Raw genomic sequence first — 22351 nt, forward strand, 5'->3', positions numbered from 1 at the left:
CAGCCGTATAAGAGGTGCAGGGCCATGTATGTCTATATATATATATATATATATATATATATATATATATATATATTTAAGATGTCTTTGTTTATTTACTTCCTTGCTTGCTACCACTATCCTCTTTCCCAAACACACACACATGCACACATATATATACACACTTTCTTTATAAAGAAAAGATTTCTGAAGTCTTAAAGGGGTAATGTAAAATATGAAAGATTTATTTCAACTATATAAAATAGTTGAAAGAAGGGTAAAAGAAGATATAAAAAAAGGATGGTACTAACTGAAGACAGGAATAAAACTAAAATTGCAGACCAAAAAAACCCAAACATAATAAAGATGTGCCTAATAGAATTATACAAGCATGTGAATAATAAAAGTGTCATTTTTTATAGAAAACAGTTAAATATGGAATATATATTTTCTAACTAAACTTAATTTTTAAAATATTTTTTCTAGACTTTCATGCATTTTATGGATGCAAGTACAGACTATTTAAAAATTTAAAGCATTTTATTACTATAAATATTGTGAACACATGGTTTTACTCATTTGCTTGTTATTTTAAATTGATATTCATAAAGCCTACATAAATCTCTTTGCCTTGTTTTGCAGGAATTGAAACTGTTAGGAGGTTTAAAACAGATAGCTACGGTGTCATTCTTTATCACACACAATCAAGATGCTTTCTTCCTTTATTCTTTGTTTTTTCCTTTTAGAAAAAATGAATCCATGGTTAAAGTTAAGAAGAAAACTAACTGTAAAATCACATTTTAGAAACACTACAGTAATTTGAAAGACAACCCAGAGCAAAATGCTGCAGCATTAAAGAGCTAGGCTAAAAATTTTACGTCTGGAGACTCAGCTGGAATTCCTTTTATCCCACTTAGGAAAACATTCCTAGATGCCAAAGATTAAGCATGCTACTTTATGGGACTAATGTTTAATGTTCTCTACTTCATTCAAAAGTGAAAAGCAAATCATTCATAAAGCTTAACAGTTTATCAGAAGCCTAATATTTGTGTTATATCTTAAAGCTACAGTTGAGGAGAATGGCATTTTGGGACAACACTTTTGATGTTTAGTTGATTTCAAGGCCTAAGTGGCTCAATAGTTGATTTGCTTCTTCTTATAATTCTCAGATAGCCAAAACTGCCCTTGAACGCCCCTTATTGGTCCATGAGGTATAACTATCCTGGCTTCAAGAACATATTTCTGTACAGTAATCCTTGAGTATACCATTAAAGTTTCAGAACCACTGGTCAGACTAAAATAAGGAACAAAAGGAAAATCTATATGCCGATGCTTAGGCATCTAAATTATTCTGCCTTTCAGATATGATTAAACCCTAGCAGTGAGTAGGGGGAGAAATGTAAATTATGCAGGCTCCTCTGTAGGTGCTACTCCGTTTTTTGGTAAGACTAAGCCTTCATGATCTTAATATTTGTTAGTAGATTTATCGTTGTAAGGATAAAGGTAAGTCAGCTTATGGTTAACTGCATGATACTGTATTGTCTTGATTTTGCAGTTAAAAGTGGCCCTAAATTCAAATAGAAGACAATTAGTGCATCAATACCATCTTCAGTTATATCCATTTATTTTGAACTTTGTTCTCACTTTCAACTGAGCCTTTAATGGCTTAGTAAATGACAATGTGTTTAAATTTTCACTGACATTTTCTACTTTCACAAGCTTCACATTTCTTCAAAGAGCCCCAAACTCAGTGGCATATTTTTTGTAATACCTGTAATCAAGGCCTTCACCCAGGTCCTAAGCAAAGCTAACAAATAATTATTCTTCACAATAGAGCTAAAAACAGGAGTCTAAGTAATTAAAGTACTAATTGAACTTCCCCATTACTGATGCATTAGTTCCTGCTCTGACATAAACATTAATCAAAGTCGTTGAATAATTCAGCTCTCCACTTCCCCCACCTGTGTAGACAAATCTGCCTGCTATCCTATAATGATAACATAGAAGAAAATGTTTCATAATGTTGTTTGGTAATGTCTTTGTTAAGTACCAATAACTGATAACTACTCTACAGAAAAGTGGGAAGAAGGTACAGGGTAAAAGCAAATTGTAGTCATATATGTGACTACATATGGCATGCAAAATATATACTTAAATAAAATATATTTATTATTTAACTAAAATATATTAATATTAAATATAAATATATTTATATATTTCCTCTTTAAAAAAATAAATCCATGGAGGAAAGAGTCTTTTCAGGAAATATTTTTAAGTATTTCACAAAACTTTTGCATTTTAATGAAGTGGGCCATTTAGACTGCAACTGTACAGGGAGGGACAGTGGATTTCCTTTAATTATGTGATTAGATAAATATTTATATGTTTTCCTCTGTGTTGAAATTCAGGCTTCCTGTTGAGTCTAGCAGTTGGCTCTCTCCTCTCCAACTGGCAGAACCAGTTTCCAGGGCTGCTGGAAGAGATGCACATCAGATGCTGCTTCGATAAGATAGGAAGTCACCATTATGGAAAGCTCTGCTTTTGAAGCCAGGCTGGCGGGGACCCCAGTCTGGCATTGCAGGATGAGCTGTGGTGGCTGCTCTTGCCACACCTCCCTCAGCTTCTTGATGTGTGGACAGGAGGATGCGCACTCTCAGAGGGCACCCTCCTTTCTAAGCATCTATCGCCTTAAAATCACTAGTGGGATGTTCCTAGAAGGACCACCTAATAGTTTAACATGGAGACTGTAGTACATGATATGATGCATGGTCTCATCTCCCTTCAGGAATGCAGGACTTATGCCCCTGCTGCTGTCAGCCCCTTATAGGGATTGCCCTGGTTGAAGAGACTCACCTTGTATAAGGTCATACTTCCTTCCAAAGGCAGCTTACACCCAGTGCTGTAAAGGGTATAAAGGCCTGGCCTCCTTGTGTCAGTTTGGGGGAACTCTGAAGGGTGGTCCTGGCTCGAGGGTCTCCCATCCCCTTGGGGTCAGCTAGGGCCTTCCTTGGGACTGCGTTATAGCTCAGCTTCTCACTCTGCCCCATCCTACCTCCTTCCACAGGCCTGTATCATGAGAACACTTCCTAATCTCTGCATACTAACCTCTGCTTCAGAGTTGGCTTCCTAAGGAATTGGCCTGTGACAGAAACGACAGGAAGTTCCCTTCCAGAAGAAGTAAATGGTTTTTATTCTTCAGTTTGTTAATATGGTTTATCACATTGATTGATTTGCGTATATTGAAGAATCCTTGCATTCCTGGGATAAACCCTGCTTGATCATGGTGTATGATCCTTTTAATGTGCTGTTGGATTCTGTTTGCTAGTATTTTGTAGAGGATTTTTGCATCTATGCTCATCAGTGATTCTGGCCTATGATTTTCTTTTTTTGTAATATCATTTTCTGGTTTTGGTATCAGGGTGATGGTAGCCTAATAGAATGAGTTTAGGAGTGTTCTACCCTCTGCAAGTTTTTGGAAGAGTTTGAGAAGGACAGGTGTTAGCTCTTCTCTAAAAGTTTGATAGAATTCACTTGTGAAACCATCTGGTCCTGGACTTTTGTTTGTTGGAAGATTTTAAATCACAGTTTCAATTTCATTACTTGTGATTGGTCGGTTCATATTTTCTATTTCTTCCTGGCTCAGCATCACTAATTATTAGAGAAATTCAAATCAAAACTACAATGAGGTATCACCTCACACCGGTCAGAATGGTCATCAACAAAAAATCTACAAACAATAAATGCTGGCGAGGGTGTGGAGAAAATGGAACCCTCTTGCACTGTTGGTGGGAATGTAAATTGATACAGCCTCTATGGAGAACAGTATGGAGGTACCTTAAAAAACTAAAAACAGAATTACCATATGACCCAGCAATCTCACTACTGGGCACATACCCTGAGAAAACCATAATTCAAAAAGACACACGCACTCCAGTGTTCATTGCAGCACTATTTACAATAGCCAGGTCATGGAAGCAACCTAAATGTCCACTGACAGACAAATGGATAAAGAAGATGTGGTACATATATACCATGGAATATTACTCAGCCATAAAAAGGAACAAAATTGGGTCATTTGTAGAGACGTGGAGGGGCCTAGAGACTGTCATACAGAGTTAAGTAAGTCAGAAAGAGAAAAACAAATATCGTATATTAACACATCTATGTGGAATCTAGAAAAATGATATAGATGATCTTATTTGCAAAGGAGAAATAGAGACACAGATGTGGAGAACAAATGTATGGATGCTGAGGGGGAAGGGGGGAGGAATTGGGAGATTGGGATTGACACATACACACTATTTATACTATGTATAAAATAGACAACTAATGAGAACATACTGTATAGCACAGGGAACTCTACTTAATGCACTGTGGTGACCTAAATGGGAAGGAAATCCAAAAAAGAGGGGATATATGTATATGTATAGATGATTCATCTTGCTGTACAGTAGAAACTAACAGCATTGTAGAGCAACTATACTCCAATAAAAATTAATTAAAAAAGAAAAAGAAGTGAAATGGTATGATACTGATCACAGTCATTAACAAGGTGGGCATGGCGTCAATAGGCAAATAATAAAAGGATGTGAAAGAAAGTAGTTGGAGGTACCGGGGAGAAGTAGGTCACACTGGAGACTAAAATGAAATAGGCAATGTTTTCCTTTCTCCTCAGGCTGAGTTTAGTCAAGCGGATTCTGGACCAGAGCCTGGGGCCTCCTCAGTGAGTCTCACTATTGAAAAATCTGTTCTCACCAACATGGCCCGCTGTTGAGAGGAAAGGACAACTAGGTCTGGGAGGAGAGACTATTCCTGCATCCACAGTCTATTGAATCACCTCTCAGACACTCATCAAACTCTTCAGAATCAGCTTCAGAGTTACTTCAAAGAACCCTTACTTCAAAGTGATGTTCAGAGATTTGAAAATAAACTCCAGAGTTCTCAGAAATCTCCTCAGCAGCAGCAGCAGAGTGGGCACCTCTCCTGCCCTTACCGTGGATGGGAGACGGCAGTCCAGGGATCTGTCTCATTAGCAGAGAGAACAGCAGCCCATCTTTAGCCCTGCTGATACGGACACAGACTGTTCACAGGTTTCTAGCAGAATCTGGCCACCATCCCGTCTGTTTTGAATTCTCCTTTTTATCACCTTCCCCATAGGTGGTCTAGTAAGTCTCCAGATGAGACCATGGACTTTAGACACCACTACTTGATGAAGGTGAGACACGATTTAACACAGGAGATCCTCACTGGGCTTTACTGACCAACATGCAAAGAAAAACCATCATAGCTGCCAGCATAGGCCTACCCACCTCGGGGGAGTGAGGGTGGGTGTTGTAGGAAGGCAGAAGGTAGAGGCAAGAGTATGGCAGCAACTTTAAAGAAGAATAAGTGTAGACCTAATACTTGGTGATGTCTTTATCCCCAAAAGCCTGGCTGTCTGCACACAGCCACATCTCATGAAAAGGCACTGGGAGAGCTGTGTGAAAAGGTTCCGTTTCTGTTCTTTTTTTTTTTTAAGTTGTCTGCCAGATGCTCTGAAAAGAGCTTTTTGTGTTGAGCTTAAGGCAGTTTAACTAGCAGTAGGCAGAGCATTGTTAAAATGGATAAAAATGGGAGATAAGCGTTGCTCCCACAATCTGCTTCCAATGGTTATGGAAAAGAAAAGAAGTGGCTCCTTGGAGGTACATTGTTGCTGCACTTCCTGGGCTCAAAGGCCTTCCTCTAAAATTAATATTTACCTCCAATTACAGTTTCTTGGGGTAAGGAGTCCCCACTGATGATCCTGTTCTGAAAAGCTTTGATTTGTTGAAGGGGTAGGCAAATCTACTCACTTAGGTACCCCCTCACAGAAAGCGGCCAATGAAAAAGATTAAAATCAGAGCAGGAAGAATGTTTTATTTACATTTCTTTGAAGTTCAGGCCTTCATTCCTTCTCTTTCCCCACTCCCTTGAGCAGAATGGCTCCAATAAGTTTTGCTCTGCTTTTAGAAAGCTCACATCTGCCCCTTGGCTGTAGTTTTGCTTTGTATTTTGCCACATTTGGAAGGCTTTTCTGTCTTCTTGAAATTAGGATTTGGCCCATGTGGAAAAAAAAAGAAAGATGTAGATGTATGACTTTGCTGACTCCACATGCATGCAAACTGGGAAGTAGCAGACTAGCTGAACTTTGCACACATACCAAACATCATTTGAAAGCTTGCTTTCCCCTGCCCACCAGCCCCATTTTCTGTTAACTGCAGCCATACAGAGCTCCAATCCCTTCTTTGGATGGGTGAAAAAAACGAGGTGGAATTTTTCCTCCAAGAGAGGAGAAGAAAGGAAGCCGACGGAGGCCATGCCCTGGGCCTGATGAAGCACCGGCCTTTGTTCCTTCCTGGTGCCCTTCAGGACCCTAACAGGTTATTACACCTGAGTTTTGGAATGGTGACCATCCATGGCAACAGTAGAGGATTTCCAGGGATGATGCTGTACTCCACTGCGGCAGTCACGGGAGCTTTTCCAACCCCTGTGGCCCCTCGCTGTAGATGGATATGGCTGAGTGTGGAGGGGATTTAGTCCTCTCAGGCCTTCAGCCTTGCTGAGATCACCTGCATATCTACCGGTGCTGCCCGGAATGGTGTGTAGTTATAACAGATATAAGAAAGTATCTTGAAACTAATTTTTTTTTCTTTCAGGAGTCAGTCGTTTATTGAAATTTTATTGAAGTATAGTTGATTTACAATGTTGTATTAATTTCTTCTGTACAGCAAAGTGACTCAGTTATACATATATATGTATATATATATTATTTTTCATATTCTTTTCCATTGTGGTTTATTTATCACAGGATATTGAAAATAGTTCCCTGAGCTATACAGTAGGTCCTTGTTGTTTATCCATTCTATATATAATCGTTTGCCTCTGCTAATCCCAAACTCCCAATCCTTCCCTCCTCTAACCTCCCTCTCCCTTGACAATCACAAATCTGTTCTCTATATCAGAGTCTGTTTTTGTTTCATGGATATGTTGATTTGTATCGTATTTTACATTCCACATATAAGTGATATCATATGGTATTTGTCTTTCTCTTTCTGACTTACTTCGCTTAGTATGATAGATCTCTAAGTTCATCCATGTTGCTGCAAATGACATTATTCTTTTTGATGGCTAACATTCCATTGTATATATATATATATATATACCACATCTTTATCCATTCATCTGTCAATAGACATTTAGGTTGTTTCCATGTCTTGGCTATCGTAAATAGTGCTGCTATGAACATAGGGGTGCATGTATCTTTTCGAAGTATAGTTTTGTCTAGGTAGATGCCCTAATTCTTTATGTGGAGAGAGGAAGGAAAAAGATACTGAAGAAGAAAGATTTTTGATAAAGAGAAAAAGTAAATAACTTACCAGATATTGTCTGCCAACAGGGAACAGACCAAGACATGTGCTGAATCTTTCCCTATAATCAGGTATGTCTGGATGTCTCAGGATTTCTCTTTCTCCTCCTAGGAGCCAGGAAAAGGGCTCGAAGCCCAACCACCCTCCACAGTTTTGGACAGACCTTTCAGAGATCACGTCTGAGAGACTCTTAAGACAAAGGTATGGAAAAGAGATGGCCAGCTGTCAGGATTAGCCACCTGAATCCAGAATAGGGGAAAAGTGAGACCGAAGAAATAGAAAACACAGAAAAATGTAACCACTGAGCTGATAAAATAAGGGAAAGTGTTCTTGCAGCCACCCTGTCTCAGTAAAATTTAGTTCCAATATGGGAACCCCAGGGTCAGGTTACCATGCTTTGGGATTTTTTTCTGCTCTTATCCCTCTGCACAGGAGTTAAGGTCTATGGCCAGGAAGCTCCCGCCAATGAATATTTTCTATTCTTCCTTTGTCAGGTTTTCCTTTTCAACCTCCCAACAAGAGCATTTTGCCAGGGGAGTGTTTTTTCTTGTGTGTGAAGGGTTTGGGGGACTGTTTGTTCTGCAAAGCATCTGCAGACAATAATTGGGAAATGTGTTAAAGCTGCCATCAATTTGCTTTATTGATATGGAAGCCTCAGTGGGTCCCCGAGGAGAACAGACTTTTTCCCCATGTGAGCTAGCGACTGAAAAGGCCGAGTCAGAGGCAGGAGCCAGGAGAGGAAAGTGACAAGGGGAAACAGAGGGGCGGAAACTGAGCCAGCAGTCCTAAGACAAAGCCTGCGATGAAAACAAAATCTTCTCGAGATGTTCAAAAGGAGAGCTGGTTATCACAGAAGCTCCTCCAAAAAAAGGAATTTTCAGGGATTAAGACAAGGGTGGGTGGAGACAAGAGATGAGGGAATATGTGTATCAAAAGAACCTCAACTGGATGGCATGGTTCCCGTTAAGCAGTTTCGTTTTTACAAAAGCTTTCTCCCCCCATTACAGCACAGTGTTTAGTTCTGCCATAGAGAAATCCAAAGTCTCTTGACTCGTTGTTTATGGCACCTGGACAAATGGTAATTACCAGCCTATAATTCCCTTGAGGGGAACGGATGTTTCAATAAATTATAACAGCTGAGTCTGAGTGGTTTACAGCAACATCAAAACCTTGCTATGGACATATAATCTTATAACCACAACTTGCTAGTGAATAGGTGTTTGCACAATGGGTGATTTAGGAGCTTCCGGCCCTTCTCAGGGAGCAGTGTGGGCTGCCGGGCTCTCTCCAGCTGCCCCCAAGGCACCCTAGAATGAACTGAAGACACTTCCCCTCTCAGCAGGTTGCCAAGGCTCACTGCCTTGGCTTCTCCAAGGTGAACACATTTGGATCCGCACTGGGATACACATCTATAAGATTTGTTGATTCGCTCAAAAGAGTACTCCCCAAAATGACCACAAGTGTGTTCTCAAGCATTTAACATGTTCACAGGTATCTCAGAGCAAGGAAGAGCTCTACAGATTATATTCAAGGACAGAGCGAAAGAGGGACTGCCTAAATCAGTATGCAACCTTGGTCATGATGATTTAATAGTAAAACTTATAAGACCTGTTTTGAAAATGTGTTAGAGCCGTATTAGAAGCATTGGGTTCAAGATGTTCAAGAAATATTTATCGTGAGGCTCCTACGTGGACAGGACATAGAAGTGTCCTGTTAAACGGTCAGGCGGAAGATAGAAATATGGCAGGATTGCTGAAAAGCACTAAAAAAAATCCTAATTCATTACTTATCTAGTGTATTTAAAGTATATACTCCTGTGACTTCCAAAAATAGTTTGAAGTTGCTTAGATTATAATGTCATAATATATATTATGCCAAATATATCTATTATATATGCAAATATGCATGCATGCGTGTGTATGTAATTTTTAAAACATACCAAGGGAAGAGTGGGAGAGAACTGTATTGGATATTAAAAACTAAGTTAAAGCAATTTGGCTCTAAGTTTCTCTTTGAACTTCCTAGAACAAGAAAAGAAATGGGAAAAAAAAGAAAAGGAAAGAAAAAAGAAAAGATGATGGATATAACTGTTGAGGAAACTGAGGTTCCAGTAAGAAACCTGATCAATGGCGCGTCTTAGGTAATGCAGTGGGGACTCCAGGGCCCAAGTCTCTAAAACACCATGGCAGGTGGAGCACCATTTCTTACCAATCGGGTCTTCTTCCTCTGCACACACACAAAAGCAAACAAATCACTTTTCATCCATCACACTGTCTCATATAAAGAAAATATCTACAGGCCTTTCTGCGCCTATGGTCACAAAACATGAAGGCCATGATCCCACAATTAGACCTCAGGATTCAGGAAAGAAAAGCTCTTCTTCACAGAACAGTGGCAGTATCCAGCCCTTATAAATCCTTGGAATAAACCAATTAAAGCCACTGACTCACCAGGCAAGGGCTTTAGCATGAAAAGAGAGTTATTGCTGTCATTTCCATACACTATCTCATTCTAGTACCGTATTTTTAGTGTGCTTTCTTAAAAATATCTATGCTCCAAATCGCCTGACAAAGTTTAGCACAAACATCCATTTGCCTTATAATCTTTGCCCTACGTATGTTAAGCCTCCAAAGATTTTCAAAAGTACTTATTTTCAAAAGCACTCATTGGTCCTCCACACCTTCGCACTTCAGAAACTAAGGCACTCTGGGGAGAGTGTTGGTTTATTGAATGGATAATCCATTTTTGTAACAATAAATAGAGACAGGTTGAACATATTAATAGGAATTACCGCACTATAAGATCTTATGCAATGAAATATTTTCAGACTCCAACGTCAGTTCAAGAGGTCTGTCCTTCCAAACAAAGGTGTATATGCTTCCGTTAACTGGGCAAGAGAACTCTATAGTCTATTCTTTGATTAATCCAAAGCACAGAGTTAAATGTCTGAGTGAAGTAACAAATTAATCCTGGTAGTTCTACTCCTTTTAATTGATCTCTTAAATGGTTCTGTTTCTATTTTTAATTGTCCTGTTGCTGTAAGCTGCCTCAAAGTCTTTTTTAAAAAGGTGTAAATCATGTATAAACAAATGTAATAAAACACAAATGCTTTCTACAGGAACTTAGGTAAAATGAAGGATGAACCAAAAGATGCATATCAGGGTACAAGACAAATGAGGATAAAGTTTCCTTGTGATATCCCAGAAACTGTCCCCTGGAACAATATCAGGTCCACAGAGCCAAACAGTTTACATGTGCTCGAAGAAGAAAAAACCAAACCAATAACAGGGAGAACTCAGGGTTCTCTTTTCAAAGATATAGATTTGTGACACCTGAACCAAAATCACTGGGCAAATTTAAATGCCTTCAGGTTGGAAGTGTGGGTATAAATGAATGAAGTGGTGAAAAACCACAGAGGGTGGGCCTTATGGGGAAATGGAGAATGTGCCTTCCCACCATTCAAATGTAAATTTTTATAAAACATGCCTCAAGACAGACAAAATATTGTACATCTGTTGACCACAGTTGTTGGCTCAGTGGCTATGTTGTGACCCCTGATCTAAATAATCAATATAGTTCACGCCACTAAAGTTTCTCAACAGTGGAACTACTGGCACTTGGAGTGGAACCAACTTTCACTGTGCAGCACTTTGCTGTGCATTGCAAGTCTATGGTCCTCCGGGTCTCCCAGGAACCAAAAGCTATAGCACCATTCAGGCAACTGAAAGTGTTCCCACCACCCCACAAATTTCAAATGTGTGTTTCCCACCCCTCCCCCACCCCCAAGGTGGGAACTAGTGTCTAGTTCCATGCCTAAACTATTCTGCCTCTTGGTATGTTCATATCTCACCTTGTATTTTTCCTTCTTCACCACATGATTTTCAGGATTTAAGAAGAACAGTATAGGGCTTCCCTGGTGGCGTAGTGGTTGAGAGTCGGCCTGCCGAGGCAGGGGACATGGGTTCGTGCCCCGGTCCGGGAAGATCCCACATGCCGCAGAGTGGCTGGGCCCCTGAGCCATGGCCGCTGAGCCTGCGCGTCCGGAGCCTGTGCTCCGCAACGGGAGAGGCCGCAACAGTGAGAGGCCCGCGTACCGCAAAAAACAAACAAACAAACAAAAAACAGTATAATAGCAGGCCCTTTCCTTTGTCTTACATCGAATTAGAAAGAGCGCTATGAAGGGGTTGGCAGGAAATATGAAGATAATGAGATGAGGAGGAAGAGAAACTGATCAAGGGCAAGTCAATACAGTCACTAGGCAAAGGAAACAGCAGGGAAAGTATGTGGAGATGGAGGCTGGACTAGTGATTTTTATTATTGCTACCACCACACAGTTTTTCAAAGCTGCTCTCTTTCATCCTCTTCCATCACCTTGGAACTTTCCCAGAAGGCCCAATTTGAGAAACTTTGCATTTATATCTTTGGCCCCTAAATTAATTTAGAATCCTGTCTTAATGACCACCATTTATAACATCCAGTTCTACATAATGAGGCCATTGCCAACTCATGGTCAACAGCCCACAGTAACTCAAGATTGCTGTTATGGATATAATTAGCCTCCTTAAATGAAAAACTCATGTAAGACAGATGTATTCCCAAGTCATTGTTCATTTACCAGTCAACCTAGTTAATACACCTATTGATATAGTGTTTCATTCATAAATAGAAATTACTTTTGGATGATTGCATGTTATAATATCCTGTGTAAATCTGGCATCAGTTCTCAAAGTTCAGTTTTTTGTTTCCTCTGAGTGGAGAATGTTGTAAACTATAAGGACTTGATGACTGTAGGGTTCCCCCCGATGGAGAAATGGCCCTCGCATTTTTAAAAATGGTAAAAAAAAAAAAAAAAAAAAAAGGTCTCAGGGATATGCAGATTTGAAGATGTTTGGAATAAAACTGTTAAACAGAGAAGAGAAAATGAACCAAGGTGGGGGTGGGAATATAGGTGTTAGACAATTTCAAAAGTTCAGAATAGAAGAGTGTCAGACATAGGTAAAGCAGGGTGGAAGAACCAGTGTAAGGAAAGGTCAGGAGGTATAACTGACACTAAGCTTGGTTCTAGCAGAGAAGCAAAGACTAGCAGACTGGGCGTGTGTTGCAGGGGAGAGAGGGGATATGGGGGAGGGGGTGGGTTGGGGGGAGGAAGGAGTCCCCTAAGCCTTGGTATAAAGCTGGGCTTTTAAATGTAATGTCCACGCTTATTGACAAGGAAGGGAGGATTACAAAATAAGAGGTCACTAACAAGTTCCTACAGCCTCAGAAACTGATTCAAAGTAACTCTTGATATGTTTTTAAAACATCTGTACTTTTTAATAATCATGATAATATCAACAACTAGTTGACAGTTCATTCGTTAAGCTGTAGGCAATGTTCTATTAACTTTACATGGATTAGCTTCTTTCATCTCAACACTATGGGCATCCTCATTTTGCAGCTGAAGAAACTAAGGGGGAGAGAGTTAAATAACTGGTTCAACTCTGTCACATGGGTACTAAGGGGAATTTGAAGGCAGGCATCTGGTTCCAAATCCCTGCTTTTAACTGTCAAGTGACACTGCCTCTTTTCACATCTGACACTCTCTGTCATTCCCAGGATGACAGACCCCTTGAGAACTATCCCTACCCCACCAAGAGTGGACCCCAGAAGCCCTGCATGCACTATCCCCTCCCCAGGACAGAATTGTTCAAATCAAGGTAGGCACCTTGCCCCAAACTAATCCCTTCAGATTCTCCCCCACCCCAACAGTCTGGAATTGGGATAGAAATAACCAGTGAGTTTGGTCCTTTATGCTGAGAAATGTCAGTGTAGGGGCCACCATGTATCTGCCTCCTTCCCTTCAGGTCTACTGAGAGACAGAAGATGGGGAATGAGTGGAAGGACACAGAAAAGAGATAGAAAGGGAGCATTTCCTAGGTCCTTAGTGAGTGTCCAGCTCCTTTTTTCCAGGCCAAACTGAGGCCAGCTCCTTTCCTGCCATTAGAATCAGTAAAATGCCCTCTATCCTCAGAGTAAGAATCCCTTTTTGCTTATCCTGCTCTGAGTTGGTTTCTGTCACTTACAACCAGAGATGTAACTAAAATAACATAGAGACCTCCAATCTGTAGTTTCTATCTATTCTTCTGTATTTTACTGTCTTAAGCATTTATCCCTTTCATCAACATTTTCTGTCTTCTTTCAGATAAGAAACCCTTTCCTAAATCCCTCTGAGATTTAGTCTTAGAACAATAATAATATCGCAGACACCAGCAGACCTCCATCTCCTACTAGAAAGACTGAGAACAAAATAACCAGAGTGTACAGTACATATTTGCTTTATGGAAATGATTTTTAAAATGATAACAATAGCAGCCACCACCATCACATCTGATAGCATAAATACCCTTTTTATTTGTAGAGTAGACATTAATTTTAATGGTATTTGGGTTCTTTTGATAGTCTACCAATTTCATTAAAATGGAATTCTACTGTAATCCCTGATAAATAATCAAAATAGCCCCTGATAGAAGCTTAACTTTTATACTCGCAAATAAAACTTTGCAATGGATTGCTTTAATAGCGTGATGATCTCCAAAGCAACTTTCCCACATCAACTATGTTTTTATGAGGGGGATGGAGGCAAGGATACTGCCTATGGTTATTTTCTCAAGTTGACCTGAACTTGCCTGAGCAATTAATATGCCTGTGACTAAACACAGATAGAACGGATAGACCGTCTCCATCATTCTCATTTTGTCGATGAGGATGCTGAGGCCTAAAGAGCAAGGTCACACAATTCAGTGGCAGTGTTGGCACTGGATCCTGAGTCAGCTAATATTCCTGATTTAAAGCTCTTTACCGTTCACCTCTTTGAGAAGGCTTTGTGGCTTTTACAAGTTTCAAAACATTAAGAGGCGACCTAAGGTTGAGGAACTCAGATCAATTCACATGAGAAGTATCCAGTAGAATGACCAGGCACTGGATGGGGAGTTCTGGTCCAGGCTCTGCCATTTACAGAGCTGTGCTTTTGGGTCCCATTTGGAAAAAAAAAAAAAAAAAAAAAAGGTGAGGAGACAGAACTACTTCCAATGGTTTCTTGACATTTTGGAGCATCCTCAGGTGCCTCTAGAAAACCTGGCTAGCCTCCCATTGGGGCTTTTGGTGGCAGCTTCTACTGGATTTCCTATACAGTGATCAGAACTGGAAATTCATAGAGTCTTCTGGTGAGCCAAGGGAGTTCCCCACCCTCTTCCTTCAGAACCCAGATAATGTGCGTGAGATTCAACCCGCAATGACGTTCAGATATCTGTGTCAGTCACTAACGCCAGAGCCATTTAGTTTACAAGCTTTGGAAATTTACATCCATCTACTTCTTTTGTTTAACTTGACTTTATCTTACTAGTTTCTTTATTGAACAAAGAAATTTTGAGTTCAAAAAAAATCTCTTAATCTGACTTAAGGTAAATGTCTTTATAAACAGATAAATTCAAATAATAGACGTGGGATTTGGTTACTGTGGTTCTAAAACAAAGCACAAACCCCTGCACTTCTCTTTTATAAAAAAATACCATCATGGATTTTGTACTGCTAGTTTCTGGTATCAATTCAGCCTCCTGCGATACGTGTTACTAAAAATCTTTGGAGTGCTTGTTTGTACATGCCAGATTTTCTTTAATATACCAACCAATAAATAGTTCCACTCCGCAATCTTTCAGAAGAAAAAAAGCTGTGAAAAATGAAGTAAAAAGCAAAATAAAATATTTTTCACATTTCTTCATATTTGTCCTAAAGCATGGAGTGTGGCTCAGGATCTCCACCTAGTGGAATCTTTAAGGTGATAACTCTGTTGTAAAACCTCTAAAACTTAAGAAATTTGAGGATGGGGCCATCAAGTCAGACGAGTGATTTTTTTTCTACACAAAATGTATTTATTGAGAGTCTGATATGATAAGTCAATATTGCTTCTTTTTTTTTTTTTTTTTTTGCGATACGCGTGCCTCTCACTGTTGTGGCCTCTCCCGTTGCGGAGCACAGGCTCCGGACGCCTAGGCTCAGCGGCCATGGCTCACGGGCGCAGCCGCTCCGCGGCATGTGGGATCCTCCCGAACCGGGGCACGAACCCGTGTTCCCTGCATCGGCAGGCGGACTCTCAACCACTGCGCCACCAGGGAAGCCCTAATATTGCTTCTTTTTAAGTGGGAGGGTTCACATTTCCTAGGTTACTATTAAGAGATCTTTTTCAACTAAGATCTCTGACCCATGAAAGCCATCCTTTGTCATATCATAAGCAGGGTACTTGGGTTCTTCCTCTTTCCCTTTGCCAAGCTCATATCAGAAGACACTGCTTTATAAAAAATCCACTCTGAATGGGTAGGGAAAAGAAAGGGACTGTTGCTCAGGAAAGGACATTTTTTCCTAGTTATTAATTTTATCAAAAAGTTGATGGAGAAAGTTGCTGATAAGGTATCTAACAAGGTGATGTGAGTGCTCTCAGATAGATTAAAGAGACATAATAAATCATGGGGCTCTCATCTACTTCTCAGGATGAATACAGATTATATCTGTGTAGACAACTGAATGAATTTCAATGATAGCATGTAATTTTCGAGATAGACCACTTCTGATCATTTTTCCCTTTGAAAGGTAAAACATATGCAATGCAAGTTACACTTCCACAAGCAGTGCTAACTGCTGCTCTCAGAGTACTTCTGGAAAATCTTTAGGTGCATAGTCACCACCTCATGTGTCCACCTCAGTGATCTGGAAAGGCTAAGACTTTCTTTGCTGAATTTTCCATCTTCTCTTCATCACGTCTGGTATTTTGTTTCTGGCACCTGTGTTCATTACCAATGATCCCTGAGAGATCGTTGAACCGAGAGGGATCCCTGAGTTCATATCCTATGAGTTTGTCACACTATCCATATGCTGCCTAGAAAGATGCGGGGCATTTGGGGTTCAGTGGGGATCTTGTTATAATTATGCTGTTCAATAGACTAGCTGTTTATTCATGGCCAACACATAATTTGTACAATAATTGTCCTTTACTCCAAAAACAAAAAGCATCAGTGGTCAATTGGTATAAAGACTGCTACCTATGAAAACTATAAGCCTGTGATTGCTGATATAAATCAAATTACTTTCCTGTCATATTTTGGTGTAATGATTGCATTAATGGACCCAATTCCTCGCCCTTCCATCTATTTGCCACGTCTGTTGTCATTGAGGCAATAGATAACTGATAGAGGATGCACACTAAATTTTGGGATGGCTTAGGGGTTAACCAGAGGAAGTTCTTATTGAAAAATAGTCATCTGAGAGCAAAGAACTGTAGTTTGGGATTTTGAAAAATGAGAGCTACAGGGAACAAAAGTGAAAAAGTACTTCATGGTGAAAATAAGCAGACATTTAAGAAAGTTGAAAAGGATATAGTATCAGGCAACAAGGCCAGAACCAATACGACCATGCTTAGTGAATGTGTATGGAAGGAAGGGATTCTGATGGAAGAGAATGGCTACCACACAGGATTTGACCTCACCACATATTTTAAAATAGCGGGATGAACATAGGCAGAACACTCTCTGACATATATCGCAGCAAGATCATTTTTGATCCACCTCCTAAAGTAACAAAAGTAAAAACAAAAATAAAGAAATGGGACCTAATTAAACTTAAAAGCTTTTGCACAGCAAAGGAAACCATAAACAGAACAAAAAGACAACCCACGGGATGGGAGAAAATATTTGCAAATGAAGTGACTGACAAGGGATTAATCTCCAAAATATACAAACAGCTCATGCAGCTCAATATCAAAAAAACAAAAACCCAATCAAAAAATGGGTGGAAGATCTAAGTGGACATTTCTTCAAAGAAGACATACAAGTGGCCAAAAAGCATATGAAAAGATGCTCAACATCCCTAATTATTAGAGAAATGCAAATCAAAACTACAATGAGGTATCATCTCACACTGGTCAGAATGACCATCATCAAAAAAATCTATAAACAATAAATGCTACACTGCTGGTGGGAATGTAACTTGTTACAGCCACTATGGAGAGAAGTATGGAGGATCCTTAAAAAACTAAAAATAGAGCTACCATATATCCACAATCCCATCCTGGGCATGTATCCAGAGAAAACTATATTTGTAACGGTACATGCACCTCAATGTTCATTGCAGCACTATTTACAATAGCCGGGACATGGAAGCAACCTAAATGTCCATCGACAAAGGAATGGATAAAGAAGATGTGGTACATATATACAGTGAAATATTAGCCATAAAAAAGAATGAAATAATGCCATTTGCAGCAACATGAATGGACCTAGAGACTGTCATACTGAGTCACACAGAGAAAGACAAATATAATATGATATCGCTTATATGTGGAATCTAAAAAAAGTGGTACAAATGAACTTATTTATAAAACAGAAATAGAGTCACAGATGTAGAAAACAAACTTATGGCTTCCAAGGGGGAAAGTCGGGGGAGGAATAAATTGGGAGATTGAGACTGACATATACACACTACTATATATAAAATAGATAACTAATAAGAACCTACAGTATAGCACAGGGAACTCTATTCAATACTCTGTAATGACCTATATGGGAAAAGAACCTAAAAAAGAGTGGATATATGTATATGTATAACTGATTCACTTTGCTGTACAGCAGAAATGAACACAACATTGTAAATCAACTATACTCCAATAAAAATTAATTTAAAAAATAAAATAAAAAATGAAACCAAAAAACATAAAAATAAAAATAGCGGCATGATTGCTTTAACCATTAAGGAATTGCAAATTGCATTTCTACAAGTAGGTCTTGGTTTTTTTTAGCTGTAAGTGGAGGGATAGACTAGAAGAGTTCCAAAGCTCCTTCCACATGTCCCATAACCCTATTATCTCAGTATACCAATTCATTGTTTTGAGAAACAATGCATGGTAGTCATGCCCACAATTACTGTATGCAATTAGAAAGCAGTACCTGTAGCATTAATACCACTATGATTTGAGTGTGTCTGAGTTGAAGAATACTTCATGAGAATTATGCTAATAAGATGGTTAGGGGTTTAGAGCATATGTCTCATTCAGGAGGTAAGCCCCTTGATTGGATCTCCAGAAGTTTCTGCAGGGGACAGAGTGAAAGAATTGATGTTTGACTACAATAACAAGGCCAAACTTCATGCATGTTATTCATGCCTTCATGCCAGGGTATCTTCAGACAGGATTGGGCAATAAGACCTCTGAAGATGTGGATGATCTCCCAGCTACAAGCAATTTTCCACACTGAGTAAAGCTATTTACTCCTTCCCTATGATATACACACATGAGCTGGCACGGCCCTTCATATGATTTGGTTACTGAAACAGAAACAGAAAAAGAGAGAGAGAGTGCAAGAAAGTAAAAAAATAAATTGACTTCAAAGGCTACCTTAACTGACTATCGTGTTTTGGGAGAGGAAGGATAGTTTCATGGGCAAATATCTCATTAACCTCAACTAGAAAGCTCCCTGTGGCCAGGGACTCATCTCACTCTTAAATACCTGTAGCATTCAACCCCATTGGAATGAACATTGTAGACCCTCAACAAATATGTTCTATTTTTTCTCCTCTTTTGTACTAGGGGACTTTTAGTGCAGCCTTGTTTTTGTTTTGTTTTGTTTACAACTTTATTGGAGTACAATTGCTCCACAGTGTTGTGTTAGTTTCTGCTGTATAAAAAAGTGAATCAGCTATATGTATACATGTATCCCCATATATCCTCCCTTTTGTATCTCCCGCCCACACTCTCTATCCCACCCTTCTAGGTGGTCACAAAGCCCCAAGCTGATCTCCCTGTGCTATGCAGCTGCTTCCAACTAGCTATCTATTTTACATTTGGTAGTGTATATATGTCCATGCCACTCTCTCACTTAGTCCCAGCTTACCCTTCCCCACCCCCTGTGTCCTCAAGTCCATTCTCTACATCTGCATCTTTATTCTTGTCCTGCCCCTAGGTTCATCAGAACCATTTTTTTTAAAGATTCCATATATATATGTTAGCATACGGTATTTGTTTTTCTCTTTCTGACTTACTTCACTCTGTAGGACAGACTCTAGGTCCATCCATCTCACTACAAATAACTCAATTTTGTTTCTTTTTATGGCTGAGTAATATTCCATTATATACATGTGCCACATCTTCTTTATCCATTCATCTGTCGATGGACACTTAGGTTGCCCCCATGTCCTGGCTATTGGAAATAGTGCTGCAATGAACATTGTGGTACATGTCTCTTTTTGAATTATGGTATTGTCAGGGTATATGACCAGTAGTGGAATTGCTGGGTCATATGGTAGTTCTATTTTTAGTTCTTTAAGGAAACTGCATACTGTTCTCCGTAGTGACCGTATCAATTTACATTCCCACCAAGAGTGCAAGAGGGTTCCCTTTTCTCCACAACCTCTCTAGCATTTACTGTTTGTAGATTTTTGATGATGGTCACTCTGACCAGTGTGAGGTGATACCTCATTGTAGTTTTGATTTTCATTTCTCTAATGATTAGTGATGTTGAGCATCCTTTAATGTGTTTGTTGGCAATCTGTATATCTTCTTTGGAGAAATGTCTATTTAGATCTTCTGCCCGTTTCTGGATTACGTTGTTTGTTTTTTTGATATTGAGCTGCATGAGCTGCTTGTATATTTTGGAGATTAATCCTTTGTCAGTTGCTTCATTTGCAAATATTTTCTCCCATTCTGAGGATTGTCTTTTGGTCTTGTTTGTGGTTTCCTTTGCTGTGCAAAAGCTTTAAAGTTTCATTAGGTCCCATTTGTTTATTTTTGTTTTTATTTCCATTTCTCTAGGAGGTGGGTCAAAAAGGATCTTGCTGTGATTTATGTCACAGAGTGTTCTGCCTGTGTTTTCCTCTAAGAGTTTTATAGTGTCTGGCCTTACATTTAGGTCTTTAATCCGTTTTGAGTTTATTTTTGTGTATGGTGTTAGGAAGTGTTCTAAAGTCATTCTTTTACATGTAGCTGTCTATTTTCCCAGCACCACTTATTGAAGAGGCTGACTTTTCTCCATTTTATATTCTTGCCTCCTTTGCCAAAGATAAGGTGAACATATGTGCATGGGTTTGTCTCTGGGCTTTCTATCCTGTTCCATTGATCTATATTTCTGGTTTTGTGCCAGTACAATACTGTCTTGATTACTGTAGCTTTGTAGTATAGTCTGAAGTCAGGGAGGCTGATTCCTCCAGCTCCATTTTTCTTTTTCAAGATTGCTTTGGCTCTTCAGGGTCTTTTGTGCTTCCATACAAATTGTAAAATTTTTTGTTCTAGTTCTGTGAAAAATGCCATTGGTAGTTTGATAGGATTGCATTGAATCTGTAGATTGCTTTGGGTAGTATAGTCATTTTCACAATGTTGATTCTTCCAATCCAGGAACATGGTATATATCACCATCTGTTTGTATAGTCTTTGATTTCTTTCATCCATGTCTTATAGTTTTATGCATACAGGTCTTTTGTCTCCTTAGGTAGGTTTATTCCTAGGTATTTTATTCTTTTTGTTGCAATGGTAAATGGCAGTGATTCCTTAATTTCACTTTCAGATATTTTTTTTTTATTCTATAGGAATGCAAGAGATTTCTGTGCATTAATTTTGTATCCTGCTACTTAACAAAATTCATTGATTACCTCTAAGAGTTTTCTGGTGGCATCTTTAGGATTCTCTCAGTATAATATGTCATCTGCAAACAGTGACAGTTTCACATCTTCTTTTCCGATTTGGATTCCTTTTATTTCTTTTTCTTCTCTGATTGCTTGGCTAAAACTACCAAAGCTTGTTGAATAATAGTGGTGAGAGTGGGCACCCTTATCTTGTTCTTGATCTTAGAGGAAATGGTTTCAGTTTTTCACCGTTGAGAACAATGTTGGCTGTGGGTTTGTCATATATGGCCTTTATTATGTTGAGGTAAGTTCCCTCTATGCCGACTTTCTGGAGAGGTTTTATCATAAATTGGTGTTGAATTTTGTCAAAAGCTTTCTCTGCATCTATTGAGATGATCATATCGTTTTTATCCTTCAATATGTTAACATGGTGTATCACATTGATTGATTTGCATATATTGAAGAATCCTTGCATTCTTGGGAAAAACCCTACTTGATCATGGTGTATGATCCTTTTAATGTGCTGTTGGATTCTGTTTGCTAGTATTTTGTTGAGGATTTTTGCATCTATGTTCATCAGTGATATTGGCCTGTAGTTTTCTTTTCTTGGTGACATCTTTGTCTGGTTTTGGTAACAGGGTGATGGCGGCCTCATAGAATGAGTTTGGGAGTGTTCCTCTCTCTGCTATATTTTGGAAGAATTTGAGAAGCATAGGTGTTAGCTCTTCTCTAAATGTTTGACGGAATTCACCGGTGAAGTAATCTGGTCCTGGGTTTTTGTTTGTTGGAAGATTTTTAATCACAGGTTTAATTTCAGTGCTTGTGATTGGTCTGTTCATCTTTTCTATTTCTTCCTGGTTCAGTCTTGGAAGGTTGTACTTTTCTAAGAATCTGTCCATTTCTTCCAGGTTGTCCATTTTACTGGCATATAGTTGCTTGTACTAGTCTCTCATGATCCTTTGTATTTCTGCAGTGTCAGTTGTTACTTCTCCTTTTTCATTTCTAATTCTACTGATCTGAGTCTTCTCCTTTTTTTTCTTGATGAGTCTGGCTAATGGTTTATCAATTTTGTTTATCTTCTCAAAGAACCAGCTGTTAGTTTTATTGACCTTTGCTATTGTTTCCTTCATTTCTTTTTCATTTATTTCTGATCTAATCTTTATGATTTCTTTCCTTCTTCTCACTTTGGGTTTCTTTTTTTGTTGTTTTTCTTTCTCTAATTGCTTTAGGTATAAAGTTAGGTTGTTTATTTGAGATGTTTCTTGTTTCTTGAGGTAGGACTGTATTGCTATAAACTTCTCTCTTAGAACTGCTTTTGCTGCATCCCATAGGTTTTGGGTCGTCATGTTTTC

The 22351-nt window shown here is 39.1% G+C and overlaps 1 protein-coding gene across 1 annotated transcript in view; it reads right to left on the reverse strand.

Annotated features, from left to right (window-relative positions):
- SLC9A9 (solute carrier family 9 member A9) overlaps positions 1–22351 on the reverse strand; it is a 542439-nt gene that overhangs the window by 439529 nt on the left and 80559 nt on the right. The window lies entirely within an intron of this gene.

The sequence above is a fragment of the Phocoena phocoena genome, chromosome 4 (assembly GCF_963924675.1).
Source record: "Phocoena phocoena chromosome 4, mPhoPho1.1, whole genome shotgun sequence".
Taxonomy (NCBI): domain Eukaryota; kingdom Metazoa; phylum Chordata; class Mammalia; order Artiodactyla; family Phocoenidae; genus Phocoena; species Phocoena phocoena.